Below are 14,067 nucleotides of genomic sequence, written 5' to 3'. Positions count from 1 at the left end.
CTAAATGTCTCTTTCCAAAGCTGTTTCACAGAGGAAGTCTGCACTGTATTTCCTTCCCTAGATTGTCGCACAGGTGACAAAATGGTAGATATCGAAATAGATGACAGAGGGATAGAAAAACAATTAAAATCGCTCAAAAGAGGAAAGGCCGCTGGACCTGATAATATACCAGTTCGATTTTACACAGAGTACGCGAAGGAACTTGCCCCTCTTCTTGGAGCGGTGTACTGTAGGTCTCTAGAAGAGCGTAGCGTTCCAAAGGATTGGAAAAGGGCACAGGTCATCCCCGTTTTCAAGAAGGGACGTCGAACAGATGTGCAGAACTATAGGCCTACACTCCTAGAAATGGAAAAAAGAACACATTGACACCGGTGTGTCAGACCCACCATACTTGCTCCGGACACTGCGAGAGGGCTGTACAAGCAATGATCACACGCACGGCACAGCGGACACACCAGGAACCGCGGTGTTGGCCGTCGAATGGCGCTAGCTGCGCAGCATTTGTGCACCGCCACCGTCAGTGTCAGCCAGTTTGCCGTGGCATACGGAGCTCCATCGCTGTCTTTAACACTGGTAGCATGCCGCGACAGCGTGGACGTGAACCGTATGTGCAGTTGACGGACTTTGAGCGAGGGCGTATAGTGGGCATGCGGGAGGCCGGGTGGACGTACCGCCGAATTGCTCAACACGTGGGGCGTGAGGTCTCCACAGTACATCGATGTTGTCGCCAGTGGTCGGCGGAAGGTGCACGTGCCCGCCGACCTGGGACCGGACCGCAGCGACGCACGGATGCACGCCAAGACCGTAGGATCCTACGCAGTGCCGTAGGGGACCGCACCGCCACTTCCCAGCAAATTAGGGACACTGTTGCTCCTGGGGTATCGGCGAGGACCATTCGCAACCGTCTCCATGAAGCTGGGCTATGGTCCCGCACACCGTTAGGCCGTCTTCCGCTCACGCCCCAACATCGTGCAGCCCGCCTCCAGTGGTGTCGCGACAGGCGTGAATGGAGGGACGAATGGAGACGTGTCGTCTTCAGCGATGAGAGTCGCTTCTGCCTTGGTGCCAATGATGGTCGTATGCGTGTTTGGCGCCGTGCAGGTGAGCGCCACAATCAGGACTGCATACGACCGAGGCACACAGGGCCAACACCCGGCATCATGGTGTGGGGAGCGATCTCCTACACTGGCCGTACACCACTGGTGATCGTCGAGGGGACACTGAATAGTGCACGGTACATCCAAACCGTCATCGAACCCATCGTTCTACCATTCCTAGACCGGCAAGGGAACTTGCTGTTCCAACAGGACAATGCACGTCCGCATGTATCCCGTGCCACCCAACGTGCTCTAGAAGGTGTAAGTCAACTACCCTGGCCAGCAAGATCTCCGGATCTGTCCCCCATTGAGCATGTTTGGGACTGGATGAAGCGTCGTCTCACGCGGTCTGCACGTCCAGCACGAACGCTGGTCCAACTGAGGCGCCAGGTGGAAATGGCATGGCAAGCCGTTCCACAGGACTACATCCAGCATCTCTACGATCGTCTCCATGGGAGAATAGCAGCCTGCATTGCTGCGAAAGGTGGATATACACTGTGCTAGTGCCGACATTGTGCATGCTCTGTTGCCTGTGTCTATGTGCCTGTGGTTCTGTCAGTGTGATCATGTGATGTATCTGACCCCAGGAATGTGTCAATAAAGTTTCCCCTTCCTGGGACAATGAATTCACGGTGTTCTTATTTCAATTTCGAGGAGTGTTATCTCTAACGTCGATCAGTTGTAGAATTTTGGAACACGTATTATGTTCGAGTATAATGACTTTTCTGGAGACTAGAAATATACTGTGTAGGAATCAGCATGGGTTTCGAAAAAGACGATCGTGTGAAACCCAGCTCGCGCTATTCGTCCATGAGGCTCAGAGGGCCATAGACACGGGTTCCCAGGTAGATGCCGTGTTTCTTGACTTCCGCAAGGCGTTCGATACAGTTCCCCACAGTCGGTTATTGAACAAGGTAAGAGCATATGGACGATCAGAACAATTGTGTGATTGGATTGAAGAGTTCCTAGATAACAGAACACAGCATGTCATTCTCAGTGAAGAGAAGTCTTCCGAAGTAAGAGTGATTTCAGGTGTGCCGCAGGGGAGTGTCGTAGGACCGTCGCTATTCACAATATACATAAATGATCTTGTGGATAACGTCGGCACTTCACTGAGGCTTTTTGCAGATGATGCTGTAGTATATCGAGAGGTTGTAACAATGGAAAATTGTATTGAAATGCAGGAGGATCTGCAACGAATTGATGCATGGTGCAGGGACTGGCAATCGAATCTAAATGTAGACAAGTGTAATGTGCTGCGAATACATAGAAAGAAAGATCCTTTATCATTTAGCTACAAAATAGCAGGTCAGCAAGTGGAAGCAGTTAATTCCATAAATTATCTGGGAGCAGGAATTAGGAGTGATTTAAAATGGAATGATCATATAAAGTTGATCGTCGGTAAAGCAGATGTCAGACTGAGATTCATTGGAAGAATCCTAAGGAAATGCAATCAGAAAACAAAGGAAGTAGGTTACAGTACACTTGTTCGCCCACTGCTTGAATATTGCTCACCAGTGTGGGATCCGTACCAAAAAGGGTTGATAGAAGAGATAGAGAAGATTCAACGGAGAGCAGTGTGCTTCGTTACAGGATCATTTAGTAAACGCGAAAGCGTTACGGTGATGATAGATAAACTCCAGTGGAAGACTCTGCAGGAGAGACGCTCAGTAGCTCGGTACGGGCTTTTGTTGAAGTTTCAAGAACATACCTTCACGGAGGAGTCAAGTAGTATATTGCTCCCTCCTACGTATATATCGCGAAGAGACCATGAGGATAAAATCAGAGAGATTAGAGCCCACACAGAGGCATACCGACAATCTTTATTTCCACGAACAATACGAGACTGGAATAGAAGGGAGAACCAATAGAGGTACTCAAAGTACCATCCGCCACACACCTTCAGGTGGCTTGCAGAGTATGGATGTAGATGTAGAACTGACACCATGAATCCTGCAGGGCTGTCCATAAATCCATAACAGCACGATGAGGTGGAGATCTCTTCTGAACAGCACGTTGCAAGGCATCCCAGATATTCTCAATAATGTTCATCTCTGGGGACTTTGGCGGCCAGAGGAAGTGTTTAATCTTAAAAGAGTGTTCATGGGGCACTCTCTAGCCATTATGGACATGTGGAGGAGTGTCGCATTGTCCTGCTGGAATTGCCCAAGTCCGTCGGAATGCACAATGGATATAAATGGATGCAGGTGGTCAGACAGGATGCTTACATACATGTCACGTGTCATAGTCGTTTCTAGAAGTATCGAGTGTCCCATATCACTCCAAATGCACACGCCCCACACCACTAAAGAACCTTCACCAGCTTGAACAGTCCCCTGCTGACATGCAGGATCCATGGCTTCATGAGGTTGTCTCCGTAACCATACACTTCCATCCGCTCGATAAAATTTGATACGAGACTCGTCCGACCAGACAACATGTTTCCAGTCATCAACAGTCCAATGTCGGTGTTAACGGGCCAGGCTATGCGTAAAGCTATGTGCCGTGCAGTCATCAGGGGTACACGAGTGGGCCTTCGGCTCCGAAAGCCCATATCGATTATGTTTCGTTGAATGGTTCGCATGCTGACTCTTGTTGATGGGTTACTTTGAAAACTGGAGCAATTTGTGGAAGGGTTGCACTTCCGTCACGTTGAACGATTCTCTTCAGTCTTCGTTGCTCCTGTTCTTTCAGGATCTTTTTCCCGCGGCAGCAGTGTCGGTTTGATGTCATACCGGAGTCCTAATATTCACAGTACACTCGTGAAATGGTCATACGGGAAAATCCCCACTTCATCGGTGCCTCGGATATGCTGTGTCCCATTGCTCGTGCGCTGACTAACACCACGTTCAAATTAACTTAAATCTTGATGACCTACCATTGCTGCAGCAGTAGCCGATCTAACAACTGCGCCGGATAGGTGTTGTCTTATATAGGCGTTGCCAACCGCACGCGTATTCTGCCTGTTTACATAGCTCTGCATTTGAATACGCGTACCTATACCATTTTCTGTGGCGCTTCAGTCAGCTTGCTATATTCTTCTTCATAAACGTAGCTATCAAAGTCTTGGGAGCGATGAAAACTGTGGAACACACGTATTCTGTCGTTGATCTTTCGTTGTAACTCTTTTGGCGGCTGCAATTCTCCAAATGAATCTTAATATACGCCTCCCAGTGGGTTCCTAGTTCCCCAGGAACATCTGGATTCACAGTTCCACATTCTGTGGATTTCCACATAGTCTTCGGTAATGTATCCAGCGTAAACACATCACGGAATCTTGGAATACTGAATATTTTATTGACAGACGTGAGCAGATCTATATTTCCAGAATGAGATTTTCACTCTGCAGCGGAGTGTGCGCTGATATGAAACTTCCTGGCAGATTAAAACTGTGTGCCCGACCGAGACTCGAACTCGGGACCTTTGCCTTTCGCGGGCAAGTGCTCTACCATCTGAGCTACCGAAGCACGACTCACGCCCGGTCTTCACAGCTTTACTTCTGCCAGTATCTCGTCTCCTACCTTCCAAGCTTTACAGAAGCTCTCCTGCGAACCATGCAGGAGAGCTTCTGTAAAGCTTGGAAGGTAGGAGACGAGATACTGGCAGAAGTAAAGCTGTGAGGACCGGGCGTGAGTCGTGCTTCGGTAGCTCAGATGGTAGAGCACTTGCCCGCGAAAGGCAAAGGTCCCGAGTTCGAGTCTCGTTCGGGCACACAGTTTTAATCTGCCAGGAAGTTTCAGATCTATATTTGTTAGCAGTCTATCCGATAGGAAAGTTATTGGCTTCTTTTTACTTATGAAGGGACCTAGTCCTTTCTTATATAGTTTCAGATATAGTCCTTTTCCGATGGCTGCTGATTCTATCATGAGGTTACGTCTTCTTGCTTCCTCTAGCTGCTCCTAGGAATTCTGTGCGTTCTTCGTTGTTTTGGCAATAGACGTAGCACCATCAGCCCATGAACCCATCACTGAGAGACCTGCGAGGGCAGGAATGAGGAAGGGGGTATTCTACCTAATATCTTGAGTATCAGCAGAGTCCTGGCTGCTTTGATCGGTTCTTTATGTTTCAGGGCACTTTCAGCTGTATACATCGCTGTCAGAATACAGTTTCTCAAACATCCTTCCGCCTTCTTTTCGTTTTTGACTTTTTCTTCTTCAGTGCACGACATTGAGCGTTTACAACTTGCTTGAAATTCACACCAAAACCCATCTTAATTTTACCAAGCATCCATCATTAGGGTTTGCCACTCCTTGTGTTTACTGTGTTTGCAGTAAAAATTGTTGGATGTAATGTCCGCCGGATATGCAAAACACCGTATTTTCCAAGTTCCCAAACATGTTTCAGCACCTCTGTGCTCAGTGGGTTTCTGTTTTATTTAACCTGTAATGTGAAAATTTTACTAAATGATTGCAAAATTATGGGGGTATTTAGTTCACACTACAATTTGTTTCTTTTAGATAATACCTTTACACTCGGTTTGCATGATTCTTCAGGACTACTTGAGTATTATTTATTACAGGTACCTTGTCATCCGCAACCAAACGATGTTGATGAGAAACTTTCTTTGGGAGTTAACCTACCATTTTATGCTTTAAACGTAATATAGTTTATCGCGATATTTCGCTCCTAAATTAGTTTTTACTTACGTTTTTTTATGGCAAGCCGTTTCTTCTCAGCATCCTGATGAGGTGCTGTGAAGAACACGTAAATATGACACATATTTTCACAAATATGGTCGTAAAAGCACTTTGCACTTGACCAAAACACACTGTAATTGTGATTGTTGTGTGTCCCAGATCAGTCAGTATTCATTTGGTGTTCACCAGTGAGTTTGGCGCCAATATGGATTTTGTTTACATTTTATCTTTGTGTTTGTGTGCGTGTGTGTGTGTGTGTGTGTGTGCGTGTGTGTGTGTGTGTGTGTGTGTGTGTGTGCGTGTTCTGTACGCTTCTAAGCAGTTTGTGTTGTCTTTTACGTGAAGTTCCTTTAGAGTGTGAAATGCTGAGTCTTTGCAGAGTGTAAAGTATCCATTTACCTGTGTGTGTGTGTGTGTGTGTGTGTGTGTGTGTGTGTGTAGACTTTTTAGCTGTCTGTGTTGTATTTTTTGTGTTAAATTAGAAGTCCCTTGGAGAGTGTAATGTATTCATTTATGACTTGTTTTCCTTCTGCTATTTCCTTCTCTATGTGGAAGCTTTCCTCAATGGTCAGTTTGCTGTATATTCTGTGGCTGGGTTTTAGTATTCTTAGGTTTGTTTCTGTTGTATTTGGGTGGTGATTGTGGGCTATTAGGTGGTCAGAAAATGTGATACGCGAGGTGTTGTTCTTAAAGCTATGAGATGTTCTGAATATCTGGTTTTGAAGTTTCTTCATGTCTGTCCTATGTATACTGACTGGCAAGTGTTGCATGTGGGTTCATATATTCCTGATCTGTTAAATTTATCCGTGGGTGTTTCTTTTGTTCCGACCTCTTTCTGCGTTGTGTTCTCTGACCTCTATCCTATTTGGAGTCCTTGTTTCAATTAATATGTTGCCTATTCTGTGAACAATTTTGTTATTGTAGGTGAGTATGTGCCATTTCGATTTGTGTGTATGTTGTTGATCTGTTGTGTCTTGTGTGTGGTCATTAATTGTGTTTTGTGTTGGTCTGCGTTGGGTGAGGACTTGTGCATGTGTGGTATGTTCATTTCTGTACTGTTTACATATTTTTTGATTTAATTTGTCTGCTATACAGGTACCTACTGCTATTTGTTTTATTATGTTTAGTTCTTGTGTGTAGTTCTGTTTGCTCATGGGTGTTCTGTTTAATCTATGGAGCGTATATCTGAAATTAGCTTGCTTATGTGTCAATGGGTGGTTCAGTAGGTTGTGAATGGGGGTGTTTGTGGTTGTCGGTTTCCAGAATATTGTGAAGTCGTGTGTCTTGTGTGTTGTTTGTGTTATATATAGTGAGATCTAGAAAATGTAATGTGTTGTTTGTTTCTATTGTGAAGTCAATTTTTGGGTGTAAGTTGTTTATTTCATTCTTTAGCTGTTCTATGTGTGTATATGGTTCATGTACCAGGCATATTATGTCATTGACGAAATGGTAGCGGTGTATAGCTTTGTAGTTTCTTGGTTTTATTATGTGTCTGAAGATCATGTTCTCCAGGTTGTTCATAAATATGTTAGCTAGGAGGCCACTAATTGGTGATCCCATTGGCAGCCCTTCACGCTGAGAATTAAATTCTTTTTTGAACACAAAATAATTTTTTTGTGTTAAGGTCTTGAGTATAGTTCTTATTTCATTAATATGTGTGTTGTTTTAATCTTTGTGTGATGATGTCAATTGTTTCATTTATTGGGATAAAAGTGTACATTGATGTGGCGTCAAACAATATGAGGAATGCTGTGTATATGTATGTTCAATGATTCTGTCGATTAATTCCTTTGAGTTTTCCAGGTTCCTGTTGCTATCAAAAGTGTACAATTTTTTTAGTTATGTATGTGTCTGTTGGGCTAGGTGGTAGGATGGAGCATTTCAGAAGCTGATGATAGGCCTTAATGGGATATTATCCTTGTGAACCTTTAGTAGGGAATTTATGGTGGGTGCATTTAGATTTTTCTGTGTCATCCTTTCTACCTGCCCTTTTGGGAATATAGTTTTGATGTCTTTCAGTATCTGTTGTCTGTTATTCAGGTGCCTTGCTTTTGGGTCACTGGTCAGTTTTGCGATGTTGTTGTCTTTGAGAAAACCTAGTGTTTTTTCTATGTATTCCTTTTCATCCATAATTACAGTAATATTCCCTTTGTCTGCTCTTGTTACTGTGGCATTGTTCTGTTTTAATTTTTGTTTTAGCTTGTTCGCTGTGATTTCCTCTGATGTTCTGTTATTAGAAATAGTAGTGGATTTGCGTGTCTGCAGTTTGTCATTCTCTGGTGAAGTTTGCATTAAAATTTGGTGTGTTCAGTCTTTTTTGTTCCTTTATAATGTATTCAAATTCTGTTAGGAGGTTTTCTATTGTTTTGTGTGATATGTTTGTGTTAATGTTGTGTTTTGGTCCTTTTTCTAGTAGGTTCTCTTCTTTTATGGTAAGATATATGTCAGTTAGGTTAATGATTGTGTTATGGAATTTATATTTTTGGTTGTTGTTTTTTTCAGTGGGTGTGTTTGTGCTGTTAGTTGTCTGTTGAGTTTTCTGTTTAAACATTAAAAGAACTTTACAAAAAATACATCACATACAGCTATAAAGTCTACACACACACACACACACACACACACACACACACACACACACACACACAAGCACATATAAATGGATAAACTACACTCTGCAAAGACTCACCATTTCACACACTAAAGGTACATCACGTAAAAGACAACACCAACAGCTAAGAAGCGTACAGAACCCCCCCTCCCCCCCCACACTACACAGACAGAAAGATAAAAAATAAACAAAAATTCAAATTTATCGCCAAACTAATTTTGAACAAATGAATACTGACTGGGCTGGGACACACTACAGTAGTGGAACAACCTTCATGTCACCACACTCTCCATTGTTGCAGGTCACCTGATCATGCAGTTTAGTCAATAGGAGCAGGGCATCATGATGGCGTCACGTGTTTTTCTCAGCTGCACGTGTGTCCCAGCCTCCTCACCCCCCCCCCCCCCCCTGGCACTCTGGAGAGAAAATGGGTGGGAAAAGGAATCAGCCTGTTCTGGGCTGCTGGAGAGAAGAAGGAATGTACTTTATTTATTTTTGCAACAATTTATTTGAGGGCGGAATCATGTAGTTCATTTATTACACTGATACAAAACACTCACCCTGACGTCACAACATACAGTTTACAGAACTGGAAACTATTCTTAAATAATGCACTACGCAAACAACTCGTAAATTACTGAAATGATCCAGTACACAGCATACCGACGTCCAAACTATTCTTAGAACACCGAAATAATGCACGTGTAATGCTATGCAAACACGCTCACAATGCTTAAACAACCACAAATAATGCAGTGCACATAAAAAACGCAATGCATCAACCACTCGAACTCTGATTCTACTGGATGGGAAGCTCAAGTGCACTCCCTAACTCAGGGAAAATGTCCAGATGCAAGAAAGGAAGGTTAGGTTAGTGTACTTTATTGATTTTGGTCGGGAAACTGAAGCAATATCGATCCTAATTACGTAATTAATCACAAACATCGGTCATAATTACACAACTATACGCATAGCGCTGCCCAAGGACTGCATAAAATCACAATACAGCTCAAGAAACTAACGATATCGCACAACTGGTGTTATCCTGCTGGGAAAAAATTTCGCAATAGCACTCGAAACTGACGCAAATATCGATCCTAATTACGTAATTAATCACAAATATCGGTTCTAATTACACAACTATATACACTGCGCTGCACAAGGACGGCCTAATTTCGCAATATAGGGCTAAACTGACGATACCATACAACTGGTGTTACCCTGCTGGCAAAAAATTTCGCAATACCACTCGAAACTGACTCAAATATCGATCCTAATTACGTAATTAATCACAAGGATCAGGTCTAACTACACAACTATATGCATAGCGCTACACAAGGATGGCAAAAATAAGTGCAATACGCAGCGAAAACTGACAATACCATACAACTGGTGTTATCCTGCTGGGAAAAAAACTCGCAACAGTACTCGAAACCAGCGACAGATACACTCAATTTCTACCCTAAACCTACAAGCTAAGGGGAAAAAGGTTGGGGTTTAAGATACTATCTTTATTCTTTTTGGTGGGAAATACTTTCAACTGACTGGTGTTGGACAGGGAGGAGTTTAAAAAGTATATTACCTGCAAGCATACAGCATCTATCGCTGTTTGACGACAGAGTTCACTACACACACCTACTAAAATTACCCTGCAGCCCAGCTAAACAAAGCCAATACATGCTTTCACAGCTGATGGAAGAAATGCGGCGCAGTTCTAACTACACTTCAAAATTGTCATGAAGAAACCAGCGCTCATATTGAAGGGTCATAACGCACCACATGCACTGGGGGAAAATCGTTACCCTAAAAGACTGCAGAGGGAGTGGTAGTTAAAAGTGCATTCTCTTCCATGTACGCCGGCCGCGGTGGTCTCGCGGTTCTAGGCGCGCAGTCCGGAACTGTGGGACTGCTACGGTCGCAGGTTCGAATCCTGCCTCGGGCATGGATGTGTGTGATGTCCTTAGGTTAGTTAGGTTTAAGTAGTTCTAAGTTCTAGGGGACTGATAACCACAGCAGTTGAGTCCCATAGTGCTCAGAACCATTTGAACCATTTTTTTCTTCCATGTACACTCACAAACTGCTGAAAATCGAAGCTCTCTCACGATGTACAGGGTGGATGGACTGAGGGACCGAGCCACTACAAAAACAGCCTCGTGGCTCGTTATGGTCGCTGTCCACCTTGAAGTGATGGTCCTTCGCCAAAACAGGTATAGTTAACTAAACAATAGGAGGTAAAAGGGCGGCTTCCCCAAATGCGTCTTGGTCATCTAAAGTATAGTGACACAGCCGCCGCTAATGGGTAGGGGGCGCAGCTGGGGCCAGGAGCAGTCACAGACTAGAGAGCCCCCCAACGCTTCCAGTAGGCCTCTCGTTCTGGGATGGGAAACACTTTTGTTTAATGTCACATAGGTCGTTCCAACTGGGATTGGGAGAGAGTCACAGTCTCCTAGGGAACTCACCCGCTGTTCTGTGTTGGATTATCTAACATCAACTCGACACCTATAATAAAGCAACTGTTTAAAAAAAATGGAAAAAAATTCGCTATGATAATAAATGTTCTCTTTCCACGTAAATAGACAAAGTCCATTTTCATTTAGTCTTATGAGCAAACCTGGTATAGTTTTTTACATTCGACTGAAAAACAACCTGTCTTTGAAGACCTTAAGATGAAAACTTAAAAGAAATAGAGGAAACTGATATTTCCACTTGCGAATACCAATGTCGGTGATATAACAGATTCCAAATCTTCCTTATAATTTACAAAGTCAACTAAGGTGTTTCTTATGTCTAGAGACCAAGTAAACGTGACCTCCACCAGTCTTTCACATGCTACATGCACTTAACAGACTGTTGTGGATTGGCCAGAGCGCCAACCCACAATGAGAGGAAGCCGAAAGGCACGCGTTTAAGTTCACGCAGGATGGCGTGAGGTCTGGAACAGGACAAGTAATGAAGACTAGCAAATAAGGTACGTAGCTTCTGGAATACTTAATCCATAATTGGTGAACATCGGTCTGACGGTACATGCATCACAAGATAAATAGCAAATGATAATGGCGCCTTGCTAGGTCGTAGCAAATGACGTAGCTGAAGGCTATGCTAACTATCGTCTCGGCAAATGAGAGCGTAATTTGTCAGTGAACCATCGCTAGCAAAGTCGGCTGTACAACTGGGTCGAGTGCTAGGAAGTCTCTCTAGACCTGCCGTGTGGCGGCGCTCGGTCTGCAATCACTGATAGTGGCGACACGCGGGTCCGACGTATACTACCGGACCGCGGCCGATTTAAAGGCTACCACCTAGCAAGTGTGGTGTCTGGCGGTGACACCACACAGACACCATAATCTATCTTCTCTCAACCAAATAAAATGTAAAGGAGCAGTCAATTGGACAATTTACATGGGAGGGGATAATGGTCTAGCACAAATACATGTCCATATTGAATCTGCTCAGATTTCTACGCAATCACGAAAGCTGTCCAACACATAGTATTAGTCCGCTATTCGGCCGTCTAGAGATTGAGATGGTTAAGTCAACTACATTTCTCCAGTGCAACAGGCCTCTCCAATCGGATGGCTCCTGCCGTTAGCAGGAAACGTGAATCATTCCTGCCACCGGCCACCGCCACCGCCGCGCCAAGCATACATAGACAGAATCATCCTACAAAATCGGTAACGTACATATTTGATTGCTATACATACAATTAAATGTTAGGATTGCAGTTTCAGTTGAACGACGTTCGATAATGAGCGAAGTATCGGAAATACACCCTGCTGAGGCAGTACCATTCTTATGACTTGACATACTCTGCCCTTTGCTATCGCAGTATTCCACATCAAATCCATGCCTTTCTTACAACTGGACATAGTTATTTCCTTTGCACATCTCGGAACACAAACACATGTAAGCCTGATGCTCAAGGCGAACCTATCACACATCCCCTACTACCAAGTATAGTACTTCGTCAATAACTGATCGCTGGCGATCCAAATTAATACAGACCGAAAGTGAACCATGGGTGGACATGTCTCTTTAAGTTTTCTTGCGAGTGGATCCACTGTGTCCTTGAAAGAGAGGCTTAATCGTCTTACAAACAGCCAGATATTAAAAAACACAACCATGTTACCATCACAACCAGTCTTGGTCCTACAGGTGCATACAAGTATCCCTGTTAAAAGCTATACTCGCTTTATAAATCTACGAATGGCATTACCTCTGAATGAAATGGTTTTTCCAGGCAAATACCATGACACTGAGCATGGACGGTGATCGCCAGAGTGTATAGTATCAGACCAAGATTGCGGTTACACGTCGCTGACGGTGCAACCTTGTAATAAAATTACCGAATTTTGAAAGTGATTTGCCTAAGGAGCGTGGTATGAAACAGGTATTTGCAACTCCGTCACGCCGCCGCTAGATATTTTTCCAGTATTTGCAATGCATTCTGTCTCGATGCCATGTTAGAGATTTGGTGATATATCGACGGGGGTTACAGGCGATGGTTGACTGAGAAGGATCACAAACATTAGTAGATGACGTGTTGATTGAGGTCGTAAGAAATGTACACTAGCTTTCCAGATCTCTAGTGCTATCCTTTCGATAGAAATGCTGTCTGGGATTTGGAAACAAGTCTTTCCATTGAAGCCATACCTGTGTTGGATCCTATGGAGAAGTCTTTTAATGATTACAGCCACTAGTGACTTTCTGGCACTCTCATATCTCGAAACGAGTCACCTTTATCGAACCTATCTGCTACAGTAAAATTCCAATGTGGTTTTAGGTAGTCCCTATGCATCTTGCAACTACCCCTCAGACTCTGCGCTACAATCAAATCAAAATGTTCAAATGTGTGTGAAATCTTATGGGACCCAACTGTCAAGATCATCAGTCCCTAAGCTTACACACTACCTAACCTCACATGCCCGAGGGAGAACTCGAACCTCCGCCGGGACCAACCGCACAGTCCATGACTGCAGCGCCCTAGACCGCTCGGCTAACACCGCGCGGCGCGCTACAATCCCTGCAGCTTTGCGCATGTGATCATTCCAATATGTGTTGGAACTGTGTAGAAGTGAGTATTACAGATCCGCGTCCCTCAAGGCCAATTCACGTATATCAACCCAAACATGCTATTTTCGTTATCTGTACCATCCAACAGAGAAAAATTACGAACTATAAAAGCTGCATTAACTTCATCCGATAGAGAACTCGGTAAGATTTTTACTGCTTGTGTGTCGGCAACAGGCACATTTGACGATCCTATTAAATATACAGGCATTGATGCGCTGCACAGACCAGTTTAGAGTTTCATCACTTGTACTGTAGTAGGATGATCGTATCAAACAGACTATACTGTAAGTTGCAAGAAATGGTCTCTGTGACCCTGTGTCGTTGTTTGAAACATTGCTTTTATCTGCTGTAAGACGCTTTGTACACTGCCATACATTTTGTTTTTCTGCCACGACTTCGAGGTCTGTGTCAGGTTCTGAACTGACATTAACACGTTCTGATGCACTGCCTCTCGCAGAAAACTAGATGTTGCACAGTGTAAATCATGTTGTTACTGATGCTGCCATAACACACCACACACACTGCTTGATTTTAAATAGAAGATAGTTGTAACATAAGGAAACTGGAAGAATTTGATGGCATTGTAGCGAGTTTCAAAATTGCAGTCCGAACGTGAATGACAACCTCTACATTTAAACTCATCTGTACCAGTGTTGGA

This window comes from Schistocerca nitens, chromosome 4 (genome assembly GCF_023898315.1).
Source record: "Schistocerca nitens isolate TAMUIC-IGC-003100 chromosome 4, iqSchNite1.1, whole genome shotgun sequence".
NCBI classification, from domain to species: domain Eukaryota; kingdom Metazoa; phylum Arthropoda; class Insecta; order Orthoptera; family Acrididae; genus Schistocerca; species Schistocerca nitens.
Note: the sequence above shows the minus strand (reverse complement) of the source record.